The 20,793-nt window shown below is 42.1% G+C and overlaps 1 protein-coding gene across 10 annotated transcripts in view; it reads right to left on the bottom strand.

Moving 5' to 3' along the window:
• FGFR2 (fibroblast growth factor receptor 2) overlaps positions 1 to 20,793 on the bottom strand; it is a 198,703-nt gene that overhangs the window by 61,843 nt on the left and 116,067 nt on the right. The window lies entirely within an intron of this gene.

The following is a 20,793-nucleotide window of genomic DNA, read 5'->3' as shown; positions in this document are numbered from 1 at the left end:
TTGTTCTTTGTTAATTATTTTAAAACACCTACTGGAGTTCTGTTAATTGAACTGGTCCACAAATTGAGTGGATTAACCTGGATGTAACACCTTTTTTGCAACACCTGGAAGATCTTATGTAGCCATCTTGTCTAAGACCTCCCCACAGTGGCTGCTTAACATGAACACCCTTAACTATAAGGTCTGATCAGCTTTGACAATCACAGTTCTAGGTATACCTGCAGGGATCTTCTCCTGCTCTAGCATTTAATGAGTGGCACAGGAGAAATTTTTTAAATAGACAGCGTGGCATCAAAGAATTCATGCAAACATCACACATTGGTCATACAGACAGGAAGTTTTTGCTATCAGTACCATCTGTTATGCAGACAAGTTGGGAGAGGTGGGGTTCACTGCTTCTGATCATAGAGTGCCCAAAGCTACCAGGGATCAGATGAGCTGAGTGAGCCCTTGGCAGATGCACTCTCAATGGATTAGCTACCACTTTATATTTTGGTGGTATAGATCTAGTGTGTGACCAAGTCTCACGGCCACCCAAAATGTGAACGAAATGAGAATAATGGCACTGACAGGCATTAAATAAATTGATTTTTAAAAAAACAGGATTCCTCTAAACCAAACTATGTGAACAGAAAGAATCTATTCCACCAAAGCCATTTCCATTCATTTCAATAGGAGTTGCATTGGTGTTTAACAGCAAAGGTCAGGCTCCCCAATAAATTCTTCACCCAGTTTCATCACACTAGCATCAAAATATGGTCTTTAAAAATGTATTAATTATAGAGGTTGAAAAGACCCAGTGAAACACCAGCGTGTCAGAAACTGCAGTACCTAACATGAATGTCCTTGTTTTAAAACATTCAGTTGTCATCACTGGCTAATGGTCGTAATACCATTCTGCCCTTTGTGCAGAAAAATCTATTGTTAGGCTGCCACAGTGTACATTTCATCAGCTTCCCCAGAGCAAAATGTGTCTCTGCTGAAAAGAGGCTGTAATGTCTACCCTGTTAATCTTGAAGTTAACCAATGTAATCCCTAATATGGCAGAGGCAAAAGCCTTTCAAACATCTGATCAAACAATAAAAGCTTTGCTTGGGCGAGGGAGAATATGGGAAACATAACAATGAATAGTGTGACTGAAGGGTTTTTTATTTTTATTTTAAAAAAAACAAGCACTTTTGGATTGAAAAAGAATAAAAAAGAACTACCACTGAAATGTTAAATGTAAGACCCAATTTTTTCCAGACAAGGATGAAATGTGGAAGTGAGGGGGGGCAGGGGCATTTCTAAATTATTCTGGCAATATATCACCATATTTTTTGAAGATACACAGCAGCTAGGAATGTTAGGAGATGAAAATCATTTGTGTCAAACCCATCAGAATACAGTCTTGAAATGGTACTGCTGCTTGCCAATTGAAGTTGGAGATACAATACTGAAATGCCAAATCTGATAGATTAAAAGAGAAGACAGATGGATTGTGCTATCATCATGGCAGGAAAAAGGGAAAGGCAAATCCCCATTCAGCCTGTCCCCATTCCATCCAGGTTGCAATACATTTCTGGTTTTCTGTAACATGCACAACAGGTTTGATTTATAGTCATTGTTATGACACATCCTGACCACTGTAATGCAAGTACAACTAAAAGAAGTACTGAGAGAGTGTGGTAATGAACTTCACACTATTGTGTGAACTGTGGAATGCAGAAATAACCCGGGCGGTTGACATGATTGCTCCTGAGCGTCCTCTCCTGTGTAGAGCTCGTACAGCTCCATGGTATACCCCAGTGCTGAGAACGATGAAACAATATAGGAGACGGCTTGAGTGCAGATGGAGATGAACTCCTAGTGGATGCAATTATATATTATATATAGTGAGACCACTGGTAAGTGCCTATGGTAAGCTGTATTTAGGGGCAGTGAGGGCAGCAAAAAAACCCACAATATTTTTTTTTGCTGCCACTATCAAATCATCAATCTGCCACCCAGCGGAGCTCTTCAGAATCAGAATTGTCTGGGGGCGATTACACTCTGGCGCCAGAGACATGGTAGAACCATCTGAGGCCCACTGTAATGAATTTGCTAGGCACTTCCAGGACAAAATCTTTAGCATTCGCCAGGACTTAGACTCCAGTGTTATAGCAGGTGAATCAAGCGAGGTATCCAGAGCACAACCTTGTCCCGATTTCTTGGATGAGTTTCAGTTGGTGCAGCTTGAGGACGTTGACAAGGTGCTTGGACAGGTTCGTGCAACCACTGCTGGGCTGGATCCTTGCCCTTGTTGGCTAATAAAAGCTAGCAGGGATGGAACAGCCAGCTGGGCCAGGGAAGTGATTAATGCCTCTCTGCGAGAGGGGGTGGTCCCTGGCTGCCTGAAAGAGGCAGTAGTGAGACCACTCCTGAACAGGCCCTCCCTGGACCCAGAAAATCTTAATAACTATAGGCCGGTGGCTCATGTTCCATTCCTGGGCAAGGTCCTTGAATGAGTGGTTGCGGGCCAGCTCCAGACACTCTTGGATGAGACCGATTATCTGGATCCATTTCAGTCAGGTTTCAGGCCTGGTTTTGGCACGGAAACAGCCTTGGTCGCCCTGTATGATTCCATTTATACAATAAGTTCTTCCTTTCATCTTTAAATAAATCATTCTGTACTGATTTCTTTAAAAGAAAAATGACTTCACTTAAAAAAAAACACCTGACAGGGGCACAGTCACTATGGCTTATTGCACTTGTAAGAAAGCCCAGCCAAGGATGACATGGGTTTTTTAAAATAAAGAGCAGGTACCTCAGAAGGCTGCAGAATACAGACCTTAGGAGAGATGTTTGTAGAATGAAAAAGACACTCACAAAACCATTTGACCACCATGAAAAGAAAACAAATGCAATAAGAACCCTGCACCCCACCAGTGAGAATTATGCTAAAAAACTGTCTTCCCTCTGATAATTTTTGGATGCAGTTTTTTTTTTTCCTCATTCACTGATGGAGAATGCTTGGAGAAAAATGTTCGGCACAGCACTCAAACTGACAGAGCAAACAGAGAACAAACAAGCATGTAATGGCAGCGGAGAAAGGGGAGGGGGAGGGCTATGTGAGCCAAAAAGTCTAAGGCGAAGATGGCAGATCAGTATTCATCCAACAAGTAATAGCACCTGGATATTTTTTAAAGCCTTTGATAAGCTACGACATTTGCTAACAGCAAAGTACACTGCCTCTAGCTCTAAATAATTTGTGTAGGGGTTTTTCTCTCTCCCCCTCTCTCTGAGCTAGTTGCACGTGTGTTGCCAAAAGCCCATGCCAGGTGTAAAGTCCACAGTCAGGCCTTTCTCTTGCTTTGAAAGAAAGTTTCTTCCTTCTCAGTTTATCCAAATACCTTGAGGCAAGCACCAGTGTGGATTCCTGCCTGCCTTTGCCCCTGTCTCAGCATGTCCCAGCCCTCAAGTGCTCAGGTAAGTATGTCAGGCTTATCCTTGCTCCTGTAATGAGTTAGTCAACAATTGCAAATCTCACTGCCAGAGAGCAAGTTTTGACTTGGCTAGAATATATACATTTAACTCCTGCTGGAAATTAACTGCAGCAGTACTTCAAATGTTGTATTAAGCATGGGTTTCTCTAAGTTGCTGCTATGGTAGAATACAACTCATTTAAGGAAAACTATTTGGTTTCCTTTCCCAGGTTGAAGATTAATTAAATTAACATATTTGCAGTACACTATAGCTCAGTTCTGACAACAAGCCAAAACATGGTTTGCACTCGTCAGACAACATATCAAATGAATAGTTTGGAAACTCACTTCAAACCTTATTTTCTGGTCCTGGTTTGCCATATATTGTATGAGTCATAAACTGCTTTGGAAGGCATTTCTGCCTCAAAATTGGTCTAAAAGTCTATAAAATAAAGTAAGTTTGTCCGTTTAGACGACACACTAAACCAGGGCTAGATGAAGTGGTATCCTCCAGATGTTGTTGGACTACAATTCCCATGATTTTGACCATGTGGATTGGGGTTGATGGGAGTTATAACTCAACATCATCTGCAGGTCACCATGTTGCACTAAACCTTAGCTACGTTTTGTTAACCATGGCTTGCAATGGTGTCAAAAAAGAACTAGTGCCTCCTTTTTAAGGTGTGATGCCTGAATTAACTTTAGCATGATCCTGTTGCCCATTCCAAGCATTCATAGCCATGGATAGGATGGTGTGAACAACTGGTTTTCCTTTAGGAGTAATTACTTTTCTTCAAATATAATGTTTCCACCTAGGCTGAAAATACAAATATAATCAGTTTACTGCACAAATGATAAATGAATGAGTATTTGTTTCTCAGTGTGTCACACACAATCTTCCTTCAAGACTGATCTTCTGGAAATATTAAATGTTTCCATCTTTCAAATGGAAATATTTTGTACCTGTGAAAATATAGATTCATATGCATTGCTATTTTGATTGCTGAGTGGAATTGTTTGCATAATGGAAGGGATGTAACTCAGTGGTAGAATGCATGTTTTGAATGCAAAAGAGCCCAGCTTAAATCCTGAGCATCTCCAGGTAAGCTTGGAAAGACTACTGTCTAAAATCCTGGAAAGCTGACTTGGTATAATGCAGGTTCCCATGTTTCTATGAATGTGCTGTAAACATTAATTCATGTGATTCTATAGACATTGTGACAAACCACAAACGTTCACCTAGCACCCATAACTGCATCCTTAGTTAAACATATTTTCCCCCTCTAATTATCTATTTAATTATTTGGAAGGTAGAGTGCACAACTAGCCAAGATTTTACAAATCCTTGTAACAACCAGGCTCTTCCTCCACCCTCTATTACATGCAGAAAGGATACTGCACTATCATCACTAAAAAGAGTTATGGAATATTGTACAAAAATCAATATAACTTGAAGTAATCAATCTGAACAGACAATTCCTGGAAACAAAGGATATGTTTTATTATTAGAGATATTGTACTGGTGCTTTGGAGAATGAGGTCTGCTTATACATGCAAGTAAGCACATGACAATTACTCTCACACACCCTTTATATATTCCAGGTGTTTGAACTCTAACAATACAATCCACCCAACACTAACCCTACATAAGCCCACTGACATCATTCATTTATTTACAGGGGCATAATACAGTCATATATAGACTCAAATGAATTAGAACGTTCAAGTTCACAGTGCTTCTTCTGGAGTGACCTATGCCCACCATTGTAGACTTGAAACTTACCCATCTTCTGCTTGCTGTTTCAGACAGTAATTTTCACTGTTGTAACTATCACGTGTGTACTGTGTTGCTTGTTTGTAACAGCTTCATGTCTTTAATTATGGTTATCACCAACCATACTTTTTGTCAAAAACCAAGTAAGTGTTCCACTTCCAATAATAATTCAGTCCTCTCACAAATGTATGGTTAGTAGGACATGGAGGAGAGATCAGCATATGCAAGAATGGGGAGGGAACCTTCAGCATGTTCACAACAGCCAAACTATAGTTTGGCCATGACATCTAATTCAAGACACAGACTGCATAATCTAAATTAATACATGATTGTAGACCAGACTTCCTGAATGTAGTGCCCTCCAGATGTTGTTGGACTACAACTCTCATCATCCCTGACGACTTGCCATGATGAAGGGAGTTGTAGTCCAAAACATCTAGAGGGCACCAGGTTGGTGAAGGTTGTCTAAGACACTTCACACATTATCAGTTTCCTACACATACGTCACACCATTTAGGAAATTCGATGCTCCTGATGCATGCAATGCCACATGTAACAAACATGCACAGCTAGTAGCATGTAATGGCCGGAGACACAGTAAAAGAAATGCATCTGTTCACTTCACTCGATGGTATGCACGGTATCCAACACAGAACTGATATCATCTAAAAGTTCATGTTGAGTCAAATGGTACATAACTGTTTTGTAAGATACAAATTATAGTAAATGTAATAAAGCTTCCCCCTCCCTATTCTTACAAGTTGTGATCAACAAGTTTAGTTTAGGTGGCACAATTTGTATGGGATAAGGATTCTTTCCACAAGCTAAGACTATTATTTTTATTGTCATAATCATAAAATACAAGCACAAATTATTTGGCACACAAAGGCAGTACCAGCTCTTTTAGATTCCCACCTACATTAGAGCCATTAAGGCACTGTTTTAAAGATATATGCACTAAGACGATAAACCTATACCTGAATCTGATCATACAATGAAATTCCTGAAAATTCTAAAGAAAAGAGTTGGAGAGGCTCACATGAATGAAACAAGGACATTACTGGCCAAGTTGCTAATTTATATGGAGGATGAAAATGTACTCAAAGTAAAACTGAAGTAGCAAAAAGTACTATAGATGTTTTAAAAATCTATCAGCTTCTCTACTTCAATACAGACTATGCAAGCCGAAATGTAAACATTGGCATGTCCTAGCTACTAAGCTAAAGGCCCATCTTGAAAGCAAAATGATGCCAAGGGCATTTGCTGAACAACAGATACAAAAAACATGTAATGAACTGGCAAAAGTAAACACGGAACAGTTGTTTGTCCTCATGGCACCAGAACTGCAGTTATCTGATATATTAAGATATATTAAACAGAACAATCTTCCCCCCAGCATTATACTGTTCAACTGGAAAAGGTAATGATAGGCAAAAAAATAACTGAGTTCAGAGAGTCAGCCATATTCAATTGAGCTTCAACATCTACTGCTAAAATAGCCAGAGTTATATCATAAAAAGCCAGAACTCAAAATGAAAAAAACTTTATTGGTACCTTGTGTAATTGCTAATTTCCTCAAGCAACCAGGGCTATGTACCATTGAAGCCAAGATGCTGAGCTAGATAAATATCATGTTTCTATCCTCTAGAAACCGGAATAAATTTTATTGCCTAGATAGATAAAAATTGCTCTGCCTTTTCCTGGAATCTGCAGCCCCACAAAACAGTACTGCTGCCTTACCGATTAGTACCCAAATTTATTCCATTTTCTCTGCTATCAACATACCTAGAGTTTGCAGCAGTTACCTCTTTGTATGATCATAGTAACCATGTGACAAGAGCAAGGTAAGAGAGAGTAATCAGAATGCCAAAGAAAGAGTGGGCTTATTTCTAATTTGGTTAGCTCCAGTTTTATCTGGCTCCTCAAGAAGGAAGCAACAGCCAGTGTGGTGTAGTGGTTAAGGTGCTGGACTACGACCTGGGAGACCAGGGTTTGAATCCCCACACAGCCATGAAGCTCACTGGGTGACCTTGGGCCAGTCACTGCCTCTCAGCCTCAGAAGGAGGCAATGGTAAACCCCCTCTGAATACTGCTTACCATGAAAACCCTATTCATAGGGTCGCCATAAGTCGGGATCAACTTGAAGGCAGTCCATTTCCATTTTTTTTCAAAATGGAAGCCAGACACATAGATACACAAAGACAGACATACACCATTTTGCTGAAAACAATAAGTTCAGTACAATGAACAGGAAAGTGGAGAACATTCAGAATTATCAAAATGTCCCTCTAAGACAGTGCCTGTTTTAGGTGGACCCTGGCAAGTTCCCAGGCAAGTTCTATTGTGCAGCCAAAAGCTAAGCACACTGAGTACTAAGAAATTTCTGCTTTCAGCTGAGTACACACGGTGAAAGATTAAGGCTTTTGAAAGTTGTTACAGACAAGTTAATAATGGTTATTCCCAGCTTAGCATTGTGTCACTATTTGGCAAGAGGCTTGATGAGAAAACTCCAAAATCTGTGACGTAATAAGTGGTTTCACTACAGCATGTCATATAGACACATCAGTTTAACAAACTGCCATATTTTAACTCTGTGATTAATATCAAACAAGTCTGTTCTGAAACCAGCTACACCAAGTTGAGGAGGACTTGCCAGGTAAGGGGAACGCGGCCCAGGCAGTTAATGACTGTGTCTTGTTCCGGTCCTCCCCACACCCGCAGGTTTGTTGGTTGCCCTATCAGCCAGCTCTCAGACCTCCGGATGCTGCTCCTAAACACCAGATCGGTACATAATAAGATCTCCCTCATTCATGATTTAATTGTGGATGAGGCAGCCAATCTGGCATGTATAACCAAGACCTGGATGGGTGAGCAGGGAGGAGTCAGTCTCTCCCAGTTATGTCCGCCAGGGTACCTGGTTCAGCATCAGGGTAGACCTGAGGGTTGGGGAGGGGGAGTTGCTGTTGTCTATACAGAAATCTCCATCTCCCTCTGCAAGCACCCTGTCCATGTGACTACAGGTCTGGAGTGTTTGCACCTTGTGTTGGGTCAGCGGGACAGACTGGGGATTCTGTTGGTGTACCGCCCACCCTGCTGCCCAAAAGACTCCTTAGCTGAGCTGATGGAGGTGGTCTCGGGTGTACTGTTCAGATCCCCCAGACTGTTGGTTCTGGGGGATGTCAACATCCATGCTGAGGTCACTTATCCGGGGCGGCTCAGGATTTCATGGTCTCCATGACAACCATGGGACTGTCCCAATATGCCATTGGCTCAACACATGTAGCAGGGCATACTCTTGACTTGGTTTTTGCAACTGGACATGGAATTGGTGATCTGAATGTGGGGGGCCTTACATCAGTCCCTCTGTCATGGACAGATCACTGCTTGCTGAAATTTAGACTTACAGCAGCCTTTCCCCTCTGCAAGGGTGTGGGACTGTGATGTTCCTATATTAATGTATATATGGTAAGTGTTGTTGTTTTAGAAGATACATGGTAAGTGGAGTGAAAGAGGAGGGGGAGTGAATGGGCAGTAGAATGCGAGATGATTGGCTGAGTGTTTAAAATGGCTGAATGTATAAAAGGAAGAGTGAGAGTGGAATCGGGGGGGAGAAGAGAACTGAGTGGGTTGGTTGGTGGGGTTTAGAGAGTTGTTTGCCAGGAGGGAGGTGGAGTTCGGATTAGTATTGAGTAAAACCATATGCTTATGTGCCTTAAGAAGAAATCTTGTTAATCTTGTTAGCTTTGTTATCTGTAATAAATATTTAATTTGGTTTACCAAAGGCCTGATCCTTGGCTGGGGTTTCACAGACCAGAAGGGAGGGTAAGGTAATGACCAAGGCTGAAGGGGAACTGTAACAAATGGTGGCAGCGGTGAAGAGAATAACAATACCAGTATTCAGAGTCTCTGGGAATACTAGTATTGGGACGTTACTGGTGGTTGCCTAGCAGGGGGATCTGTTGAGATCTGTGCTAGAGCGGGGAGAGAAACCATAAGAGAGAGCGGTCCGGACTGGTGGAGTCCCTGGTGGTGCCTAGAGACAGGCAGTAACCACGAGCAGGTAGGAACCTGACAGGGAGAGCCAGGGAAGGACGCATCACACGTGGTGTCAGTAGCGGTGGGATACGAACAACAGAGAATCCAGATACAGTGGTGTGGCAAACAGAAATAACAAAACAAGATTTCTTGTGAGAGTGACTGGCAAAGAGTGTGTGGCAAAGAGTGAGTGAACTCAAACACCATGGCTGAATATATAAAAATGAAAAGAGAGGAGCTGGTGGAGAAGTGCATAACATTCAATTTACCTCACGAGGGTAAAGGGGTAGATGAATTGAGGGTAGCACTTATAGGATTTGCAACTGCCCAGCAAAAACAACCTGTCAGAGAAGAGACCCCAGAAGGATATTTAAGCAATCCCGCTTATATAGAGTACTTGAGAGAGAAGTTAAGATGGGAGGCTGAGGAAAAAGACAAGCAGAGGGAGTTGGAAGCTGAGAGATTGAGGAGGGAGGCTGATGAGAAAGAAAAGCAGCGGGTCTTTGAGGCTGAGGAAAAAGATAAACAGCGAGAGTTGGAAGCTGAGAGATTGAGGATGGAAGCTGAGAAGTTGAAGATGGAAACTGAGAGAATGAGAATGGGGTTTGAGGAGAGGGAGAAGCAACGAGCAGTGGATGCCGAATTACAAGTAGAAAAGTTAAAATTTGAAAGAGAGAAGTTTCATTCTGATGAATTCATTCTGAGTTCAAAGAAGCAGTGTTTAAAAGATTCAGACTGGGGCCTGATTATTTTAGAAAGCTTTTCAGAAATTGCCAGATACAGACAGGGAGGTCTTTTGTGGAACTGGGAGCAAAGTTGATGGATATATTTGGAAAGTGGATGAGTAGTGCCAAAGCTCAGTCAGTGGAAGAGGTGAAAAGCCTCATGATACTGGATCAATTATACCATCAGTTACCACCAGAAATAAGGCTCCTGGTCAAAGACCGTTCCCCTACATCGGTGCAGGAGGCCGCAGAGATGGCGGATCACTTCGCCTCCAATAGAACTGGCTGGGTGGGGAAAACATCAAGAGAGTTTAAACCCAGACCATATAGTGCTGGCAGAAGGGATGTGGTACCACAGCGAGTGAGTCCTCCATTAAAATCTGAAGGGCACAGGACACCCCAGAATGGATCTGTGTACCCTAAAAGTGAGGAGAAATTATGCTACAAATGTGGTAGACCGGGGCACCTACGTTTTCAATGTGAGGTTGCCAACCCCATTAGTAATCCTGCTCAGACAAGGGCAGTGAAAACAGAGCCCAAGGCTTTAGAAACAGCGAAAAAGGTTCAGTTCTGCCAGATAAACTGGACAGAAGTAACAGACCTTGATTCAAGTCTGAGAGAGGAAATGAGTGTACAAGGGGCAAATTATTGGGCATTGCTTGATACTGGTGCCGCTCAGACATTACTGAGGCCAGATTTAATAAAATCTGAGGTAATATTACCTCAGGAAACTGTGACTATCCAAGGAGTGAGAGGTCAACCAGAAAGTTTGCCTGTGGCCCTGGTGGATATGACTTGGAGAGGCCGAGAGGGCCGATATAAAGTAGGCATTAATGCCCAGCAACAAGAACCAGTAATACTGGGAAGGGATGTAATGGGCGCCCAAGGAAAGATCTATGTAGTGACCAGACAGCAACTTGGCAGAGAAAAAGAAGCCATATTAAGGGGGGCTGAAACAAACAGGGTGGAATCTGTGAACCAGCCTCAGGTCACCATAGCAACCACTAGCAGGCCTGCTGAGGGAGACAAACTGTATCAGCTGGTCTCTGAGAAAGAAGCAGAGCAATTCAGGGAAGAGCTGCATAAAGATATAAGTTTGAAGCAGATAAAGGAACAAGCTCTGACCCAACAGATTCCTTTCACTGACAAACTGAGGAATCACGTTGTGTGTGAGAATGGGATTTTATATAGACTGTGGATGCACGCTGAGAGAAAGGGTGAATGTGAACCAGTGAAGCAATTGATAGTACCTAGCAAATACAGAACCAGATTGCTAGAGGTAGCCCACGATGCCCCATGTGCAGGACATCTGGGAATAAAAAAGACCAAGAGGAGATTGGCTGCACATTATTATTGGCCAAATATCTCCAAGGATGTAAAACAACATTGTCTATCTTGTGGAATATGCCAAAAGGTGGGAAAGAGTGGAGTAAAGACCAAGGCACCCTTAAAGCCCCTTCCTATAATTGGACAACCCTTTTATAGAGTGGGAATAGATTTGGTGGGCCCTTTTTCCAAACCCACAAGGTATGGCAAGAAATATCTAGTGGTGGTGGTGGATTTTGCCACCAGGTACCCAGACGCAGAAGCACTGAGATCTGTAGAAGCCCCTGTAGTGGCAGAGGCTTTATTAAAAATCTTTATGAGGCTGGGTTTCCCTCATGAAGTGCTGACAGATCAAGGCAGTGTATTCGTGGGAGAAGTGATGCAATGTATGTGGAAATGTTGTGGTCTAAAACATCTAAAGACCACTACTTACCATCCCGCCACTAATGGGCTAACTGAGAGATTCAATGGAGTTTTGAAGGGCATGATAAGAAGCTATGTTCAAGATCACCCACAAGACTGGGATGAACGTTTGGGATGCTTCTTATTTGCATACAGAGAAGTCCCTCAGGAGTCAACAGGCTTCTCACCCTTTGAACTAATGTTTACTAGAAAAGTGAGGGGACCTTTGGAACTGCTAAAAAATTCATGGGAAGGAACTCTGGGAGAGTACAAAACTTCTGTAGTAGATTTTGTATTGGAATTCCGCAATAAATTAACATCAATGATGGAAGTAGTGAAAGAGAATTTGAGTCATGGACAGGAGAAGCAAAGTTACTGGTATGACAGAACAGCCAGAGAACGTGTGTATGATGTGGGAGATATGGTTATGGCGTTCATACCCAGGAAACATGACAAATTACAGGCTAACTGGGAAGGACCATATACCATCAGAGAAAGGCTTGACACAGTGACATATGTAATCACCACAGACCAATTAAACAAAAGCAAAGTGGTTCATGTAAATATGTTAAAGCCTTACCATACCAGGGATGCACAGGTGTTGCAAGTTACCTTATTCCCTGAGGGAAGTGGGCCTGAACTTCCAGATTTGGTACAGGAAAGCAAAGACAAAGGAGGGGTAGATCAAGTGGAATGGTCAGAGGAGGTAGAGGAGGAAGTAAAAGAAAAGATTCTGAGAGTTTTGAAAACCTATAGGAATCTCTTTAGCAACAAACCTGGCCGAACCAGTATAGTTATACATTCCATTGATACTGGAGATCATGCCCCAATCAGATCTGTTCCGTACTGTGTGAATGGGAAAGTTTTGAATGAGATCAAAAAGGAGGTGGAAGATATGCTGGAATTAGGAGTGATCAGGGAATCCAACAGTCCCTGGGCCTCAAGTATTGTCCTGGTTCCGAAAAAAGATGGAACGACAAGGTTTTGCATTGATTATCGGCTAATCAATAAAATTACTGTCCCAGATGCGTATCCTATGCCTAGGGTAGACGCAATGTTAGAGTTATTGGGGGCAGCAACCATTATCTCTACACTAGATCTCTGTAAAGGATTTTGGCAAATGGAACTAGACGAGCAATCCAGAGCCAAAACTGCCTTCAGTACACCAGATGGGTTATATGAGTTTGTGACCTTACCCATGGGACTAAGGAACTCACCAAGTTCATTTCAGAGGCTAATCAATACTGTGTTGCGAGGCATGTCAGATTTTGCAGTGGCCTATATCGATGACGTGGCCATTTTTAGCAAGTCGGTGCCTGAGCATGTCCAACACCTGACAACAGTATTGGAGGCCTTAAGAAAAGCAGGCCTCACAATAAAAGCTAAGAAATGCCAGTTTGGACTAAAGGAAGTAATCTATTTAGGACATAAGGTGGGGAGTGGGAAAATCACCCCCTTATGGAGCAAGGTGGAGGCAATACAAGCGTGGCCGATCCCCTTAACCAAAAAACAAGTAAGGGCATTTCTGGGTGTGGCTGGATTTTATAGGAAGTTTGTGAGAAATTTTGGGGAAATAGCAACCCCCTTGCATGAATTAACAAAGAAGAAGTGTTCTGAGCGTGTGGTATGGACGGATGGATGTCAGAAGGCTTTTGATCTACTGAAGCAAGCCTTGTGCCAAGGACCCATATTAATAGCACCAGACTATGAGAAACCATTCATCGTGGCTACAGATGCGTCGGACCAGGCGCTGGGAGTCGTCTTGCTACAGGAGAGAGAAGGCACCAGACATTCAGTGGCGTACCTGAGTCGCAAGCTGACGCCGAGGGAGAAAAACTATTCGTCGGTCCAGAAGGAGTGCCTAGCGGTCGTGTGGGGACTGAACAAGTTGCGCCCATACGTGTGGGGATGAAGATTCACAGTGACTACGGATCACCGGGCCTTGTTATGGTTGCAGACTATGAAAAACCATAACACTATGCTGCAGAGGTGGTCCTGGGCCCTACAGGACTATCAAATGGACTTCCAGTTCATCAAAGGCAAGGACAATGTACTGGCCGATGGACTTTCCAGGCAAGTGGCTGGGACTGCAGTGACGTGACCAGACAGAGGAACAAAGAAAGACATTTTCCCCATAGAGACTTTTATTTGTTAACGCGACGTATAAATCCTGGAACAGGAATAATACTCTGCTGTTGTTTAAGGGGGGGGGGAAATGTGATGTTCCTATATTAATGTATATATGGTAAGTGTTGTTGTTTTAGAAGATACATGGTAAGTGGAGTGAAAGAGGAGGGGGAGTGAATGGGCAGTAGAATGCGAGATGATTGGCTGAGTGTTTAAAATGGCTGAATGTATAAAAGGAAGAGTGAGAGTGGAATCGGGGGGGAGAAGAGAACTGAGTGGGTTGGTTGGTGGGGTTTAGAGAGTTGTTTGCCAGGAGGGAGGTGGAGTTCGGATTAGTATTGAGTAAAACCATATGCTTATGTGCCTTAAGAAGAAATCTTGTTAATCTTGTTAGCTTTGTTATCTGTAATAAATATTTAATTTGGTTTACCAAAGGCCTGATCCTTGGCTGGGGTTTCACAGACCAGAAGGGAGGGTAAGGTAATGACCAAGGCTGAAGGGGAACTGTAACAAATGGTGGCAGCGGTGAAGAGAATAACAATACCAGTATTCAGAGTCTCTGGGAATACTAGTATTGGGACGTTACTGGTGGTTGCCTAGCAGGGGGATCTGTTGAGATCTGTGCTAGAGCGGGGAGAGAAACCATAAGAGAGAGCGGTCCGGACTGGTGGAGTCCCTGGTGGTGCCTAGAGACAGGCAGTAACCACGAGCAGGTAGGAACCTGACAGGGAGAGCCAGGGAAGGACGCATCACAGGGACCTATTAAGTTGTAATTGCTGTTTTTTAATAATGTTATTTGTTATTTAATTTCTGTAAATTGTATTGTTTTATTGATGTATTTTATATTTGTGTCTTACTTGTGAGCCGCCTTAAGGGCCTTTTGGCCATAAGGTGGTGTATAAATGAACTATAATATAACTACAAGAAGAAGAAGAAGAAGAAGAAGAAGAAGAAGAAGAAGAAGAAGGAGAAAAAGGAGAAAAAGGAGAAAAAGGAGAAGAAGGAGAAGAAGTTGGTCCGCCCCCAGAGACTAATGGATCCGGATGGTTTCCAAAGGACTCTGGGGAGTTTTCCGGCTGATAGGGCTGCCGCTCCTGTCGAAACCCTAGTTAAACTGTGGAATACAGAAATGACCCGGGCAGTTGGCATGATTGCTCCTGAGTACCCTGTCCTGTGTAGAGCTCATACGGCTCCATGGTATACCCCAGAGCTGAGAGCAATGAAACAATATAGGAGGCGGCTTGAGTGCAGATGGAAACGAACTCCTGGTGGATGCCATTACACACTGGTAAGTACCTATGGTAAGCTGTATTTAGGGGCTGTGAGGACAGCAAAAAAGCAATATTTTGCTGCCACTATCAAGTCATCAATCTGCCACCCAATGGAGCTCTTCAGAATTGTTCAGGGGCTATTACATGCTGGCCCCAAGGGCATGGTAGAACCGTCTGAGGCCCGCTGTAATGAACTTGCTAGGCACTTCCAGGATAAAATCTTTAGCATTCGCCAGGACTTAAGACTCCAGTGTTATAGCAGGGAATCAAGTGGAATATCAGGGGAACACAGCCTTGTCCTGACAATGGACTGGATGTGTTGCCTGGCTGCGACAATGGACTGGATGGGGGCTAATAAACTGAGGCTCAGTCCAGACAAGACTGAGATGCTGCTAGTGGGTGGTTCTTCTGACCGGATGGTAGATGTCCAACCTGTCCTAGATGGGGTTGCACTCCCGCTGAAGGAGCAGGTTCGTAGCTTGGGGGTTCTCCTAGAACCATCTCTGTCACTTGAGGCTCAGGTAGCCTCGGTGGCACGGAGTGCCTTCTACCAACTTTGGTTGGTGGCCCAGCTACGCCCCTATCTGGACAGGGATAACTTTGCTTCAGTTGTCCATGCTCTGGTAACCTCCAAGTTAGATTACTGCAATGTGCTCTATGTGGGGCTGCCTTTGAAGATGGTTCAGAAGCTGCAGCTTGTGCAAAATGCAGCAGCCAGATTGATAACAAGGACCAGACGGTTCGAACATATAAAACCGATTCTGGCCCACTTGCATTGGCTGCCTGTATGTTTCCGAGCTCGATTCAAAGTGCTGGTTTTAACCTATAAAGCCTTACATGGATTAGGACCACAATACCTGATGGGAGACCTCTCCTGACATGAACCCACCCATACACTATGCTCAACATCCAAGGCCCTCCTCCAGGTGCCTATTCGGAGGGAAGCTGTGAGGATGGCAACAAGGGAGAGGGCCTTCTCAGTGGTGGCCCCCAAATTATGGAATGATCTTCCTGACGAGGTACACCTGACGCCTACACTGTTATCTTTTTGGCGCCAGGTCAAAACTTTCCTCTTCTCCCAGGCATTTTAGCATGTGTTTTTAAATTGTTTATAAAAAAATTTAAATTCTGTTTTTAAATTGTTTTTTTGTCTTTTAAAATTTGTATATTTGTTTTTAATGTTTTTAACTGCTATAAACCGCCCAGAGAGCTTTGGTTATGGGGTGGTATATAAATGTAATAAATAAATAAATAATAAACAAATGTTTGAATTCAGGCTAGATTGGTTTTTGACATGTCATTGCATCCACTTAGATGTTACATCATCATGATTAATGTTAGGTGCCTATGTTAAAAGAAGTGCAATTTCTAGCTTGTGGGTTGGAATATTATAAGCATCTCCTCTTCAAGTACTTCTTGTCAAGTGATAAAGGAAATATTTGGCATTTATTTTCTTTTTTTATTATTTATTTATTAGATTTCTATCCCGCCCTTCCTCCCAGTAGAAACCCAGGGTGGCATGAGAACTCCATCTATCCTTTTAGCAAGTTAGTAGGTTATGGGTTGCAAAACATTTCAGCATACATCTGGAAGAAAAAAGTAGATGGGGGGGGCTATTCATTTCAGAATTATCCATCACAAGACTAAGTTACATAGAATGGCACTTCCATGTATTCATAGTCTTATTCCAACACTGTTTATGAAAACAAAGTTCCTTTGTCCAGTTTTGTTGAGTGGTAAGTATTACTAAGCAAGTTCCGTTTCTGAGATGTATTGCACATTTTAGGTTGTTTTATTAATATGGCCACAGTAGGAGTGGGTGACCCAGCTGAAGCTGCATCCAAACAAAACTGAACCAGTGATCAGCAAATGTATGTATGTGGGCAATAGAGACACCATCGTAACAGGAGTTCAGGCTCTTTGGGTCCTTTCTGGTTTCAGACCTGAGGTGTTCCTGAATGCATTGCATAGAGAATTTCATGCTGCAACAATGAAGAGGAAAATGTTTCATCTTTTTCTATGTAATGAGAAGGTTATGGTGACCTTATGGGTTCAGGCACGGTGACTGTTGTTTCTGCCTCTTACAGTGTACATGTGCCCTGTTCTTGAACACTTTTTTTAGAAGCTGGGAGGATGGCAACAAGGGAGAGCGCCTTCTCAGTGGTGGCCCCCCAATTATGGATTGATGTACTTGACGAGGTGCACCTGGCGCCAACACTGTTATCTTTTTGGTGCCAGGTCAAGACTTTCCTCTTCTCCCAGGCATTTTAGCATGTGTTTTTAAATTGCTTTTAAAAAAATGTGTTTTTAAATTTGTATATTTGTTTTTAATGCTTTTAATTGTTGTAAACCACCCAGAGAGCTTTGGCTATGGGGTGATATACAAATGCAATAAATAAATAAATAACTGAAAAAAGAGAAAAAACTTTTTAGCTGACAAGGCGTTGAATATTTTGAACGAATAGCTTAGACAAAAAGACAAGCTACAAAAAATGTTTGAGAGGATCCCTTCCCTCTACAAATCTATGCATGTGTATTACTTGAACCTCAACTATGAATACTACTCCTCTTCCCCTTCCTCCATAAAAAGGACAAGTAGAAGAAGGAAGATGAAACAGTAAGCAGGAAGGGGGTAGGAGTTTCGTTAATACATCAAACTTTTATTATAAACTCAAACTCTGTAACTGGATTATTCATGTTCTTTTTTGTTTTGTTTTACACATTTAATTACCTTTCTTGATTATTTCAAAACCAAAGGGTTCTGAAGAATTTGAAAGGGTTGTTAACTACTTCTTTTTCCATCACTCTCTCTATATTTTTCCTGTTTGGCATCACCCTCACAAGGGGTGGATTTCAAAGTGGAGCAGATAAGAGGCATGTTCAGTAATCTGTCTACATTTCTCTCTTTTTCCCTCCCGCCCCATCCGATGACCAAATTATAACTGGGTAAACTACTCTCTCACCCTAGAAAAGAAAATATGATAATCTGTATTATCCTGCTGAGTAGCAAAGAAGATTCTACTACATATCGTGTGCAGATCTATGGTAAGATGAGCGGGAAAATGATCATCAGTACAAGCTTTACATCAAACTAGAGTCCTGACTCTATGTCTATTGATCTTTCTTCAGTGAGGAAAATGAAACAGTACATTTCCACAGATGAATTTATGCAGCAGGGCATACATCTAAAAGAATCAAACATCAATTCATTTTTATTGCCCAGTTTAAATCTGGCAGTTTCTGTTCCATTCTGCTTCTACAGGGACTTTTACAAAGCTAAGACTGGTCCCTAGAACATTTAAACTTAACTGAGGGCCAGTTTTGAGCAGTATGGGTTCACTACACAGCAACCAATTGTGGTTAGTTGTGTATTAAACATGAAGAAATGTGTAGTCTGCAAAACTCTACACACCTTTTCCTTTATCTGTCATCTAACCACCATGTAAGTATCTTGGTTTTGCTCTTGCTCTTGGTTTGGTTAATTAATGTAGCACCAAACCAGTTCCATTTGGAGCCAATCTGGGCTGAGTTTGGCCATTAGAAGTATGATAAATAAACTGTTGGGATAACAGTAGGAAACCTTTTATTATTATTTGCCTGGACAAATAGGTGTTTATCTTGGAAAGGAAGAGACCCAGACGCTAGGAAATTCCAGGGAAATAGCTATTGCAGCTTATTAAATTATATTCTGACTATATCGCTCAGCTCAACTGTATACTAATGTAATCACCTAACTAAAGGGGCCACAACCTTCTCAGTGTACCTTTCCAGCTTTTATAGACAAATGGCATATGAACAATGACAGAAGAATTCCCTCTGTAGGAGAAACTGAAACAACCTGTTGAGTAGAACACTCCTTCTCAGATTCTAACACAGCTCCTTCTAGTATACCAAAATAAAACAACTCTTTGCATAAAGATAAGTAGCAAGTCAAAGATAAGGCTATGTTAGAAGCCATCTTCTTGACACGCTAACTTTCTATGAACTATGCATTTTTGGCATGAGAAAATATACAACCCTCCAAATACATTGTGAACTGCTTAAAGTTCAGAAAAAAATCTGTACTTCACAGGAAACTGCCTTAAAACAAATCAGTCCATCTAACTCAGTAGTGCCACACTGAGTTTCAGAATTTCATACAGGAGTCCCTCCAGTCCTGTCTAAGATTTAACATGGGAGCCATGCAAAGCAGAGGCTCTAGGTTTGAGGGGGCCCTGGGTAAAGTGCCGTTTGTGGGCCACCTCCTCTACTGGTGGGATGGTGGCCTTGCCCTTCTTCCACCAAGCCTGGCAGCAGTGGAGACAGTAGCAATGCTCTGAGGTGTGTTCCAAGTAGCGCTAGGCAATTAAGTCAGGAGCACTGTGGGAAATAAAAATGGCAGCTAGACCAGCTAGCCAGTACTGCTAAGAGCATCCAACTGGAAAAAATAATTTAAAGGACAACCAAGGGGCCCAGGCACCTGCCCAAGGATACTAGGAGCTGATGCCAGGCCTTAATAGATCAGTCCTGAATGTGTAGTTGAGCTCAGAAATGTCCTCCCACCTTTGCAGGTTAAAACTTGAAGGCTAGATAATACTCAGTTCTGTTCCCACCATTACCATTGAGCATCTTCTCAAACCAATTTCTTATTCCCTCTGACTTAAGAAAGTGAGATGCATGCTTTTGGGAAAATATATATATATTTCTGGACCCTCAGAAGAAGAAAAACCAGGCCCCATGATGGCAGCTTAGTACACTCAGAAACCACTAATCATGATGGAAAATCTTGGCCTTACTGTTTACTTTTATGATTCTCTCTATGAAAGTAGCAGACATAGCAATAAATGACATAACTCTCATTACCATTCCATTCATTCATGCAAGTCACTAATATTTTCTGCCAGGAAAAATAAACTGTGCAGAATATTCTTGAATGTAAGGCATTGAAAAAGTTCACAAGGAAGAAGAAGCTAGGGGCTTCAGGTAAATATTTGCCCAGCTTACACAAAATGGGTGAAAAAACTTCAAAAAGTAAAACTGCACCCACTGTTGGAGGTTTCAAGACATGTCTTTTTTAGACAACTTCAATCCTGGCATTTTAAAAGCAGTTTCTTTTCACACATTCAATCTCCCATTTCTCCCCTTCTGAATTACAATCCTCTGAAGCCCTGCACAGTAAAGGGGAAAATATTCTTAGGATAAAATATATTCCCTCGGCTTCCTCCTTTCGTAGATATTGTGGACACACCTACTCCCTGGCGAGTGAACATAATTCAATTGCACCCTTTCAGCAGCTGGTCTGTACAGGATGGAGTCATGTGGAACGCAATTTACTACAATTCCTGGCAGCCGTTGGAGCTGCACCTTCAATAAACATTGTTTAAACAAGTGTTCAAACAAAAATGGTTTAGTCTCCAGGTTAGTTCACCTCAGCCGAATAGAGGGTTTGAGGGGAGGGGGGTGTATCTATAGCTCTACAAACCCTGAGCTTCTATGGTTCTTAAAGCATCAGCCTGTCCCACAAATTAAACCTACCTAAAAATAAAATCTGAATTCTGTCAAGGAGATAGCTTTTTTAAAAAAACCCTTCTATTTATTTCTATGCATTTATAAACCACTTAATAATTAAAAATCTCTAAGCAATGTACAACATAAAACCAATAAACAATATCATGAAAATAATACATAACACAAAACCAGTAAAACAGTAG

Source organism: Rhineura floridana, chromosome 7, assembly GCF_030035675.1.
Source record: "Rhineura floridana isolate rRhiFlo1 chromosome 7, rRhiFlo1.hap2, whole genome shotgun sequence".
Classification (NCBI taxonomy): domain Eukaryota; kingdom Metazoa; phylum Chordata; class Lepidosauria; order Squamata; family Rhineuridae; genus Rhineura; species Rhineura floridana.
The sequence above is the reverse complement of the archived record's forward strand: the minus strand, read 5'-3'. Positions and strand labels throughout refer to the sequence as shown.